Source organism: Sinocyclocheilus anshuiensis, unplaced genomic scaffold (genome assembly GCF_001515605.1).
Source record: "Sinocyclocheilus anshuiensis isolate Anshui unplaced genomic scaffold, SAMN03320099.WGS_v1.1 scaffold1202, whole genome shotgun sequence".
Taxonomy (NCBI): Eukaryota; Metazoa; Chordata; class Actinopteri; order Cypriniformes; family Cyprinidae; genus Sinocyclocheilus; species Sinocyclocheilus anshuiensis.
In genome coordinates this window covers 93,902-106,345 of record NW_015558601.1, presented here as the reverse complement: position 1 = coordinate 106,345, position 12,444 = coordinate 93,902, and positions in this window count along the sequence as shown.

Here is a 12,444-nt window from a genome sequence, read left to right as displayed (position 1 = left end):
CGGACCCTGAGGTTGCGTTGTTTCTTCTTGATAGGTGAGTAACGTTGACTTTGCTTTGTTTCACACAACTTATCCGTGTTGGCTTTTGTTTGAATATGCTTGTGTGTCATCTTCACTTGTTTCCGCGATCGTCGTTGCCATGGTTGTGTACGTACGTGTGGGGCGGAGATTTCAAAATAAGGGCGAGGTCCTGTTGGGGTATGGACGTATTTGAAAGCACCAAAACAAACATCAACATCGTTTGGCAAAAATCGCTTAGTGCACCTTTAACTGTAAAATAATGTTTTTCATGTGGTTCCTGCATCACGGACACCGCAACTCCAGACACGCACAAGTTGCGCCACCATCTATCTTCTGTGTGCAGGACATTCTCAGCATCACCACTGATTCAGCAACCCTGTCCCATACATTAACATTCAAACACCTGTCTGAACCAGACAAACTTCATGAAATATATTTGATTTATTAAGAACTGATAAATACATGTAGTGCTCGCATTGGTGCAGTTATTCTCTCAACAGTGAACAAAAATCATATTGTTACAGTAAAACATTTTATTGTGATTTTGAAACTGAATAGTAACATTACACAAAAAATACAACACAACAGAACTCAAACGAGACATTGAAACAGCACAACATAAGACTGTATATTCATGAACCTTCTATTATTAAGTTATAATAAAAATCTCAGTTGTGATGTAGCTCATGACAGATTCTATAAAAATTAGATGAAATAGTGAAATGCTGTGAAATTTGATGGAGGATCTGTGATGATCTAGGGGAGCTTTAGCAAGGCCATGTGCAAGGTTGTCCTGGATGAAAACGTGCTTCCTTCTGCTTTGACAATGTTCCCCAACTTTGAAGATGTTTTTTTTTTTTTCTTCAGCAGGACAATGCTCTATACCACACAGGCAGGTCAATCAAGGTGTGGATGGAAGACCACCAGATCAAAGTCATGGCCAGCCCAATCCCCATTGAAAACTTCTGGAATGTGACTAAGAGGAAGATTGATGGTAACCAACCATCAAAAAAGCCGAGCTGCTTGAATTTTTGTTCCAGGAGTAGCATTAAGTCACCCAACATCGATGTGAAAAGACAGGTAGAGAGCATGCCAAAACACATGAAAGCTGTGATTGAAAATAAGGGTTATTCCACCAAATATTGATTTCTAAACTCTTCCTTAGTTAAAGCATTAGTAATGTGTTGTTTAAAATGAATATGAACTTATTTTCTTTGAATTATTTGAGAACACTGCATTTTTTTTGTTTTGTTATTTTAACCAGTTTTCACTTTCTGCAAATAAATGCCCTAAATGACAATATGTTTATTTGGAATTTGGGATAAATGTTATCACTAGTTTCTAGAATAAAACAAAAATGTCAATTTTACTCAAACACATACCTATAAATAATACAACCAGAAATAACACTGATAATTTTGCAGTGTTCTCTTAATTTTTTTTCCAGAGCTGTATGATGATAATAGTAAATCATATTATTCTGTCTTGTATTAATTTACAAAAAAACAAACAAACAAACAAGCAAAAAAAAAAAAAGGCCAACTCCCATCATTCACATAAAAGAGCTGGGTCAGAGCCATAAATGTACACTAGTTTGTGTTCGGTTTTTGCCTGTGTTTCTGTTTCTGCCTAGATTCATCTTTTCCAAAACATGTTTTACTTTAAAATCATAGCAATAAATCTAAAGTTGTGTTTCAAATTTGAGGTTGATATCTCAAGAACTGAGCTTTCAGTAATTCATGTCCTTGATTTCTTTTCTTTCACATTGTCCCAGTTCAAAGGTCTGTGTGTTTGTAATGGCCATGTTAAATGGTGTTCACAACACGAATGTCCTTTAAGATGACTTCTTCTAAATACCTTTAAGATGACTTCTTCTGCTGTCTGCTGTATGGTGCGGAGGCATGCTTTTGTGATGTGAGCGCACCGAAACTCCATCGGTGACACAAATGGAGATAAAACCTTGGTAGTCACTCAGGACCAAACTCAGTCAAAGGGCCAGTTCTCCTCTGGCCAGATAAAACCAGCAGGGTGTGGATAAATTCCAGGCTGCAATACAAGTCAGATTGAGCAGAGGACTTGTCTGGTTCTTGTAGCCTTTGCTGAGGAATTGTACTGATGGCCAACAAGAACTTTGCAGGGAATCTGCCTCTCTAGTTGACATGGTCTCCACTGACATTCAGGGCTGTAGAGGTGTCATCTGAATGTACCGATCCATTGTCTGGTCTGGATACAGGATAGGATCTGGTTGACCTAATTAATGCAGCCTAACAATCCTTTAACAGATTTGAATTATAGAAATGTGATAGTGTGCTATGTTTATGGCAGGTTAAAGACTCTTTAATCTTGTCTTTTAATCAGGTCTTTAATCTTTATTTAAACTGACATCAAGTTTAAATCAAGTGTCTGCCTCCCAAACAACGCTAGGTAGATTGTTGCAGAGTTTGGACGCTAAATAGGAAAAGGATCGACCACCCGCTGTTGTTTTTGATATTATAGGTATTATCAAATGGCCAGAGTTTTGAGATGCGGTTTTACAAATGCTAGAAATGTGGCTTTCAAAGGAAATATGCTATCAAATAGCACACATAGGTTTCTAACTGATTACGAAAAATGTACTGAGCAGCTATCAGATGTTAGACAGTGTTCTAGGTTATTACATGCGGAGGTTTTAGGTTTGATAATTAACACCTCTGGTTTTTTTTTTGGTTTTTTTTCAGAATTTAGCAGTAGTCGTCCTATTTTTTATATCAACTATGCATTCCATTAGTTTTGCAAATTGGTATGCTTTGTTAGGCTGCAAAGAAATATAAATCTGATAGATTCCCTCAGCATAACTGTGCAAAACCGTGGAACCATATCAGCATAACTGTAAAAGCTAACACCATGTTTCCTGATGATATTTCCAAAGCGTAATGTGAAGTGTGAAAAGCAGCGGTCCTAGTACTGAGCCTTGTGGTATTCCATACTGCACTTGTGATCATTATGTTACCTCATCTTTCACTGCTACAAACTGATGATGGTCAGTTAAGTAAGATTTGAACCTTGCCAATGCAATTCCTCTAATGCCAACATAATTTTATAGTCTATTCAAAAGAATGTTGTGGTTAATAGTGTCAAAGATACCATTTTTCTTCAAGAAGGAACATAGTTGTGAGGTTACTGCCTTTTCTAGTATCTTTGACAGAAAGGGGAGATTTGAGATTGGTCTGTAATTAACAAATTATTTAGGATCAAGTTATGGTTTTTATTTTTAATTAGAGGCTTAATAACAGCCAGTTTGAAGGTTTTTGGGACATATCCTAATGACAGTTATGAATTAATAATACTCAGAAGAAGATCTATGACTATTGAAAGAATCTCTTTCGTTTTTGAATTTGGCCAGCGGTTATGAAAACATGAATGATCATTTATTTTAATGCGGTGCGTTGTCGCCCTTTCTACGTAAAAATCAGTCAAATCATGTAATGTGAATGTCGTACAGTCTTGCTCGAGACTAAAAAAAACGAATTGAAAGCGTACTGAGCCGCGGAAGAGACATTAGGCTTGTTCGACTTTGATCGGCGCTGCAGCCGCCTTACGATCACATGTGCTATCAAAGTACCGCAAGAGCAAAATGAGACCAGAATCCAAAAACCAAAATCGGCTGCGAGAGCCTTGATGACGACACGCTTTATTCTCATTGGTTAGATTCTGTGATGACAAGCACGACGTGTGTTGCGTGTTTATTCTAACAATTCAATTCCAAAAATGCTCACAAATCTGTGTTTTTATAACAGTGAAAGCTTTTTAGTATAGTCGCACTGTTATCTTGAGTCATTTTTATTAAAAACACTAATAAAAGCATATATACCCTGTTTATCGGTATTCAGTAGCCTATATGTTTATATGCTAAACTTTATTCTTGAACAGATGGCGCTGTATTAAGCAGTATATAAGAAGTGTTTCTGTTGCTCATATAAACGTTTCTGTGTATTTGACAAAAATTGCATTTAATTTACTTCATCTGTGATAAGAGTATGCAAACATCGTGAGAGCATCAGTACCGGGAGCAGAAAGTGTCCGACTTGACGTCTCCGCTTTTAATCTTTAAGCTTTTAATCAGTCTTTTGTGGTAGAAGTGATAGTTCTACCATATTTGTAACAAGAACCTGAGTTTGCAGCTTTATTCATATGGAGTAAACATGAGACTAGATAATGATCTGAGATATAATCACTCTGCTGCAGAATTTCAATGCCATTGACATCAATTCTATGTGACAAGTATCAAATCTAAAGTATGATTACAGCGAGTAGGTCCTGACATATCTAACCCCAATAAAGTTTAGAATGTCTATAAATGCTGATCCCAATGCATCAGCATTTATCCCAATGCATCATTATCTACATGTATATTAAAATCTCCCAACAATTAAGACTGTATGTGTAGCCAGAACTAACTCTTTAATAAGGACTGTATGTTGCCCTGGTGGCCTGTATACTGTAGCCGATACAAATGTCAATAGGGATTTAGCATTAACACTTATTACTCTAGATAATATTACAAAAAGCATCATCACTTCGAATTAATTATATTTGAAACCAGATCTCTGCACTCATGTGACCTATCTCTGCGAAATATTGAAAATATTACTGTAAATTGTAGCAATACCTCCCCCTTTACCTTTTGGATGTGGACAGTGCTTAATTTGTAAATTGTGAGGTCCTGGAACAAAGCGGGGTAACGAATCCGGCATGTGATTAGAGGAGGTAGAGGTACGGAGCTTGGCGCAGTCACATTGGTGGATCAGCTTAAGTGTTTAACAGCGTGCATCAGTTGTTTTTATTATGGTTCATAAGGTCACGAATAACCTGGAAAAGTCATGAAATTTTAAAACTGCAGTTTCCAGGCCTGGAAACGTTTTGGAAAAGTCATGGAATTTTATTTCACAAATCTCTGTATAATAGAGTTACATTTAATCAGGTCCTGATTTTCGGTGGGGGATTGTGTGTATATTGCATAGTTTTACTCATTCCCACAGATTTCGAGTTTATAATGAGGGAAATTCCTGCAAACATTTATTCAGTATAGTAGGTTAGATGAGTAAATAAATCCACACAAACTATCAGATTAAATCAATCATTTGAAAACCGTGTGAGTGATTCAGCTGTACGTGTCTTCTCTCTTTCACTCTCTCAAAGTGGTTTCACATTTGCACATCTCGTCTGCACAACAACGAGCTGCTGCACACTGATCCAAGACTTTTGCTCGTGTTTCGGGACAGTTGACAGAACTGTCACTTGACTAATTGGGTCATTATTGCATCATCACAAAAATGTATCATGCAAACATCTTTTTAAACATCTTTAAGCCATTCGATACTCGAATGCTCAAGATGTGTTTCTGTGTGCTCACAGTCACTTCCAAAGTGTGCGCGTATAAAGCTGCCTTGCAAGTATCATATTGAGTTATTTTTCATAGTTTGTTGAGCTTAAGTGTCCAAAACACACACAATTATGTCAAAATGGCTGTCATGGCAAGTATCCTCGTAAGCACAATCGGTTTTGTCTTAAGTAAATGTAAACAGTTGAGAAAGAAATTGCATGTTTATTGGATCCGTGCATTCGGTCTAGTGAGAGCAGCCTAAGGGGCCGTTCACATGTTCTCAAGTTTGTTATTTGAAATGTAGAGGTGCCGGATCGGATTTCGGAGGCTTGTTCTGGCACAAATTAAGCCCTGGATGTGACTTAAGTTTACAGCAGTAAGCTTGGGGGGTAGACTCATTTAAAGTAATGTAATCATTTGGTTTTAGCCAGGTTTCTGTCAAACAGAGCACATCTAGGTTATGATCTGTGATCCTATCATTTACAAAAAGTGCTTTCATAGAAAGGGATCTAATATTCATTAAGCCAAGTTTTATCATTTGTTTATCTGTATTATAATCTAATTTTTAAGTTGCTTTGGATAAAATGTCTGCTAAATTACTAAATGTAAATGTATATCTGTTTTTTAATTGTTGAACATCAATTAAATTATTACCCTTTAAATTCATTTGGCTGTTTTGTTTGTATTTGCTAGTTTCGGAAACAGACACTATATATGGTATGTCTATATAGTATGATATCTAGATGAAGGAGTCTCTATGTGCTGAGAATTAACTGACTTCTATGACATGAGGTGGCAAGCAGATGATCGGTTTAGCCAGTCTGTCTGCTTCCTGACCTGGGCCCCAGTTAGTCAAGTACCAACTGAGACTTTTTGATGCAGGTCACATTGCTGTGTAATACTACTGGAAAATATATATCAGGTTGCTGTTAAAAACGGAAAATTAGGATTCATGCCAATTATCTGAGAACATTCTGTGAGTGTACATAAGTAATATTTTACTGAGCTATTACTGCTTTGACTCCAATATTTGATGGAAATTTACTGTTTTCCCAATTTATTGTTTACATTGGTTAAATGTTACTGTATTTTGGTACAAAATGGCTACTCACCCTGATTTGCAGTTTGACCTAACTGACTGGTCGACAGTCGATGACTCTTTTCCACAACAGAGGGAGTCACAGAATTCTGTTGGAGACTTGGAGGGCTCAAGTCCAGCTGTTACAAGCAGAGGTGGCAGTGCTATAGAGGTGCCTTTATGACTCTATTTAGTTACAAAAAGAAATGCTTGACCACTTATAGCATCAAGAGTGTACCGCACCTGTTACTCCACAGTTAGCTCCTTTGGCCAGTTCAACGCCTTGAGCTCCCATGTTTCCTGTCAAAAGAGCCAAGAAAATGGTTTACCATCTTTAGCACTCGTGTGACCACTTGGGCTCAGTTCTGTGAGTTTTTTTTAGGATGGTCTTCCTGCCTTCAGACAACCAAGAACATATCCTGAGGGGCATTTTGGACTGCATGCAAATGCCTGATGAGCCACTGCCAACTTTTGTTGATCACATGTTGGGGGATTTATGTAAGCTAAAGAACCCTCCATCCAGCAAGAGCAAATAGACGTGATACAGACGCATGTAATTGAGAACTATAAAGTCTATTTTTATTGCACACCCATACCGTCAGTCATGGACCTGCTTTTGTGGGCTCACGAGCTTCATTCAGTCCTTGGTCCAAGTGTTGGGTGTTCGCCTCAGTTACAGGCTAGCAGTGCACCCTCGAAGGAAGTTCATTGCTTTAAATGATCTTTGCCTGGTTTCACCACTCGTACTTGCCCAAACTGTAGTCGAAAAGTGAAGCTGTGGTTTGCCTCCAATGGAGCCAGGAGATTATGTTAGTAAAGGACCAAAGGTAGGAAGAATGGATGGCTCTAACCAGGCTATTGGGGTGGGAAATTAATCACTGGCTTTAACCAGAGGGGGAACTTCAGGGGGGGGAGAACTTTCCGACAGGGCAATCATCCCTCCAGAAGGTAAATGTGCCTTGCTTACCTGATTCTTCCATAAATGATCAGCGTACCTTGTGTTATATAGAGAATGTTGTTTCCACGTTCCACTGGAATTCAGAGTAAAGGTTAACCTTTATGGCCAAGCTTTTGGATGGTGGCGCTTAGGCATGGTTAGAGGGTGCAGACTTAATGATACCTAGTCCTGAATTGTTGTTCTTAGGGGTCAATTATTCTACCCTGTCCAAGAAAGTAGAAGACTAAATAACGAACAGAAAAGCAAACGACTGAGCTGCTCGAGACCTTCAGTGGTTTGTTTGACGGACATTTGTGACGCACCTCCCTTGTGGAATATGAGATCAATACAGGGGATGCAAGGCCAGTTCACCTAAAAAGAACTCACTGAGTTTCAAATCAAGGACATGTTAAAGGAAGGAATAATTGAACCTTCTTCTGGTCCTTGGGCTGCTCCAGTCATAATTGTCCCATAACAATCGAGGGAGCCAAGGTTCTGTGATGATTATTGCATACTAAATAAGCTCACAGTCAAAGACCCATATCCTCTCCTGAGGATTGATGAATCTCTTGACTTCCTGGCTAGATGTACTTTCATTTCTAACTACTGACCTGGCCAGAGGCTACTGGCAGGTGGCAGTGGTGGAGAACTCAAAACAGAAGACTGCTTTGAATTCCCACTGCAGGTTATTTCATTTTCGTGTCTTACAGTTTGGATTTTGCAACGCGCCCGCCACATTCCAAAGACTAATGAACACTGTCTTTGCAGGTCTCCTCAAGAAGTCATGTGCCGTCTACTTACATGATATTGTGGTAGCGTCACATACTTTTGAGCAGCACCTCGTTCACCTGAAAGAGGTTCTTCTCAGCCTGAAATGTGCAGGCCTGTCTATTAAGCTTGCAAAATGCCAGTTCTGCAGGAGCAAGCTTACCTTTCTTTGTTACAATGTCTCCGTGAAAGGTATCCTGCCAAATGAGGACAAAGTAAGGGAAGCAACTGAGTTCAAAACCCCAACTAATGCAAAACAATTCATACATTTTCTAGGACTTATTGGATTTATAGACAGTTTATCCATGACAATAGCCCCTTTCACACAGTAAAACCAGTAAATTGCTATAAAATTACCAGAATGACTTTACCGATAAACTACACAGTGTCGTTAATGTGTCACCTGCATCAGAATGTTATGATTGGCCAAAAGTAGATGTCTTACATCAGTGTGTTCTGAACATATATGTGTTCATACCAGTAATCTTCATTCTGCGTTCACACACAGCATCATACCAGTCATTTACTGGTAATTTACCAATAAAGACTTTTTGTGTGAAAGGGGCTAAAGCTGAGTGAATGTCAGGCTGCCATGGATTTTCTCAAAGACAAGCTGACTTCGGCGCCTGTTTTGAGATTCACAGACTTTTCACTTCCCTTCTTTATCGATGCTGATGCATGCTATGTCAGACTTGGTGCTGCCCTCATGCAAAGAGATGAAAATGGTAAAGACGTTGTGGTGGCCTATGAAAGTCGTGCCCTAAATAAGTCAGAAAGACCATATTCCACTCTGGAAAAGGAGTGTTTGACCATCATCTGGCCCTTGAACACTTCAGGCCATATAGTATATAAAGGGCCTTCATGTGACAATCTTTTCAGACCACAGCAGTTTGAGATTAGTTTGAGATGGTTAAAGTCTCTCCCAAACCTCTTTGCCTAGGTGATGTTTCCAATAACAAGACTTTGACTTTGACTTTGACATTGTCGATAGGCCAGGGACAAGTAATAACCCCAGGAAAATGTAACTCAATGATCCAGTTACGGGAAGGCATTTGCAGATGTTGGAGGGTCAGGATGAGAGTAATGATGGGAAATCGTCTCAGTATGTGATCCAGGATGGACTCCTATACTTTGTGGATGACAAAGTATCCTGTAATCTTTACCCCATGAAGTGCCTTAAACTCTATGCACCTACAGCCATTAAAAGGAGTCTGATGGAATAGCAAGACTCAAGAAGTGTAAGTTAATGTGGTGAGAGAAGCAGCCATCCAAGTTGCTGCCAGCAATTTGCTTAGCGAGATCTTTGTGCAACACAGTGTGCCCACATACCTGATCTCGGATAGAGGGTCTCCATTTTTGAGTGAACTTTTTAAGCATGTACTCACCACCCTTGGGACTGAACAAAGACTCACAACTGTGTATCACCCCCAAACAAACACTATGGAGGAGGTGAATCGGTCACTGAAAACTGACAAATTGCTGTAGCACCTCAGTTCAAGCGGCACGTAAACCGATCATCTCTTCCATTTTGCTAGTTATAGCATGAAATAAACATGAATGCACATCAGAAGGTATCTTGTTTCAACCACCACTGACATTAATCTACTCTCCTGTCTGGTTTGCTTGTCATACAAAAATCACAGATTCTGTGTTATGATTGGTCAGATCGCCTGTCAATTAAACTTCTTGCGAAGGGTCATTACAGGCCACACTCCAAAATATACTGGCTCAAATCAAATGTTTTTGTTTTCCTTCAAAGAGCTCAAAGGCATGTAAAACATTTTGTGCTGATGTCGATGAGCATGTGGACATATGATTTGAAGACACTGAAGGATTCAGATAAAAGTTTTTTTTTTATTGTAGCATCACAATTTCAGTTACTAGAAAAAAAAAAAAAATGTTATCTAGCTTATTATAGCAGCAACTTGTGGAAAGTTCTTACCAAATATAGTACTCTGCTTCATGTAGTTACCACATATGTATATGCTATATTTCATAACCATTAGTCATTCCCACTGCAGCTTATTAGCTGGGTCCAGAGTTATGAACTAAAGTGCAAATGTTGAATTCAGGTGTATTATGTAGTGTTGTATTATACCACCAACTCTGACACTAAAGTTTACCCATGATCATGCACTACTTTTTTAGCTCAGTAATCCACACATCACATCATTTCATTCATAAATTAGTTTATTGACAACAAACCCTCATGACAATAAATTGCATCGTGACTGTCATTCGGTTCTCTCTCTCATTTTTCATTCTACTTGCCATAAACATGAAATGGTACACAGAGAACAGTGACCCAATACAAGGATTAATGGCTGGGGAGAAAGGTATTGTAATAATGTAAATTATGTAAAAAAAGAATGCTTCTTCCAAACCACCAAGCATGAGAGCATATTCTAGTACACCGCCAAAACAAATTCAAGACATTGTAAAAGAGCATAATAGGACCCCTTTAATTTGTCATCAAAAGGTTGCAGAGTTATGACAGTTGTGATGCCCCGTGCGCAAATTTTGACGCAACTGTACAGGTTTGGAGGAGGAACCCAGGTTTTCAAGTCATAGCAGACCCGGGTGGACCTCTGGTTCCAGAACCTTGGTAGCTTGGAGCCCCACACAGAATATATTTATACAAAGTGCCTAAAATTATGGTTGTGGTCTACATGAATCGCTTGAGGTAGAGGTGTGTGTCTTCAGGCTTTTACTTGAAGGTAGCGTTGGTTGCAGTAGATCGAATGGAAGTGAAGGAAGATTGCGGAAGGCAAATTTGTACTACTCTGTGATGGAACCACTAGGCAGCTCTCATTAACCGGATCTGTATGATGTGCAGGAAGGTGTTATAGATCTGTCGAATTGGAGAGCTTACTCCAGCTGTGTCGATGATGCAGTTGAGTGCCATTCTCGGAAGAAAGAGGACAGCAGCACGTCTAGTTTCTAGATGACCTGTTGACCTGGAAGACAAAAAAAGGACTAAATGAATATTGGTATGACATATAATCAATCAAATATAACAGCATGGTATTCTTGATATTCAACAGCATGATCTTCAGCCCTCAATACCCATGACTGAGGTACTCTTGAGCATGGCACCAAACCCCCAGTTGCTAACTTACCCCCTGGGCTCCACAGCAAAAATGGCTGCCCACTGCTCTGGGGCTGCGTTCCACTCCACTTTTAGACAGGCATTTGTGGTGGTCATGAAAATGTAAGTGTAAAAAAAAGAAATGAATCTTTCTTCCTTTTCTTCTCATTTGCTCTATGGAAGCAGTAATATTCGTTGTATCATCGATCGATTGCTTTTCCCTTTGGAGCGTTCACCTGTTGGGGGAGGGGGCGCGCTGCTCAGACAATACAGACGCTGGCAGTGAGAAAGCAGCTCCGTGTCCTGTGTTCATTTTATATACATTTGTATCTCCCCTTATCAGGTATGTAATGCACATGGTGTGAATGTGAAAATATTATGGAGTATGTCAGTTATTGAGTAGTTGTCAGTATTTGAATAGTTGAAGAAATTGTTTTGTAAGAGTTGATACCAACTTCGCTGTATATCCTAATTGTGCTAGTCATCACATGCTAGTAATGGAGAAAACGTGGTCATACAAATACTGCATTTAGTGCAGGAAAGATGAATGTATATTTTTTGAGAATTAAGTGTAAATTTGTGTTCTAAAAGTTTATTAATCCGTTTATATACATTCCTGTATTTGAAATATAAATCCCTGGTGAGTTAAGTTAAAAATGCGTATGGGAAAATGTATAACAGTTAATTAAATCAAGTTTACACAATGTGCATGTTAAAAGTGCAGTTAAAGTGAATATATACTTATTAAGGTGAAATTGTGAACGTGAAATGCTGTGAGATCTTAAAGACATATTAAAAATGTGTTAAAAGGGATATTAAATCCTGAGATACTTGTATAATTCATATATTTAAATTGATGTTGTACAAAACAGCTTCATTCATCTCATAGTACTGTTAAAAAGAATGTATTCCATGTATATTGAATAACTATGTTTATTTTTTATTGAGTTGTTATTGGAGAAACTGGTTAAAACACTGAGAAACTGGTTAAAACACTTTATTGTTGCTCAGACAATACAGACGCTGGCAGTGAGAAAGCAGCTCCGTGTCCTGTGTTCATTTTATATACATTTGTATCTCCCCTTATCAGGCGGTGAGGGTGCTACACTAGCAGTAATTTAGCATGTAGCAAGACTTCAACATTCAGTGACTTCGAATTGTGAGCAGCACACAGAGGCAATCAATTGTGA